At 44.2% G+C, this 773-nt stretch overlaps 1 non-coding gene across 1 annotated transcript; it reads left to right on the plus strand.

The window, feature by feature from the left end:
- Nucleotides 1-468: 468 nt before the first annotated feature.
- On the plus strand, nt 469-543 carry Trnap-cgg (transfer RNA proline (anticodon CGG)). The gene has a single exon. It is a non-coding gene; the product is annotated as a tRNA-Pro (tRNA).
- Nucleotides 544-773: the final 230 nt, after the last annotated feature.

The following is a 773-nucleotide window of genomic DNA, read 5'->3' on the forward strand; positions in this document are numbered from 1 at the left end:
ATTCTTTTTCGCGTGCGTGATTTTGCAAGGGCAGTAGGGAATATTTACGTCAAGCAAGCAAAGTGAGAAAATGCGTGTAAGAAAACTACAACCTTGTCGTGAGCACTGCTTTTGGCTAATAGCTGGTCAAAATAAGTTGCTTTTTCTTCTTTCCTTATCTGCATATAACATTCATACTCCTTTAGAGCAAACTATCACTCCTAAAACGTGTATGACATTGAAATTCATACCACCTGGAACCACTGAACAAATTCAGCCTCCGTGCCTATAAAACATATTGTCTACTGGAATGAGATTTTCACTCTGCAGCGGAGTGTGCGCTGATATGAAACTTCCTGGCAGATTAAAACTGTGTGCCCGACCGAGACTCGACTTTCTGCAAGTTTCGCAGGAGAACTTCTGTAAAGTTTGGAAGGTAGGAGACGAGATACTGGCAGAAGTAAAGCTGTGAGTACCGGCCGTGAGTCGTGCTTCGGTAGCTCAGTTGGTAGAGCACTTGCCCGCGGAAGGCAAAGGTCCCGAGTTCGAGTCTCGGTCGGGCACACAGTTTTAATCTGCCAGGAAGTTTCATATTGTCTACTATCTGTAGCTACACTTTAAAGGATAGCCACCTACACGACAGACTGTTTCGCATTCGGTTGCATGTCGTCACATTCCAACAGATGATAATCACCCTCTTTCAACAATATGATTCTACGTGCATTATTTAAAGAGTGGATACCTAGCTGAACGTCGTGCAGTATTTGTAACTCCCAAGGCGTTCGCCTTCGATC

Source organism: Schistocerca cancellata, chromosome 6 (genome assembly GCF_023864275.1).
Source record: "Schistocerca cancellata isolate TAMUIC-IGC-003103 chromosome 6, iqSchCanc2.1, whole genome shotgun sequence".
Taxonomy (NCBI): domain Eukaryota; kingdom Metazoa; phylum Arthropoda; class Insecta; order Orthoptera; family Acrididae; genus Schistocerca; species Schistocerca cancellata.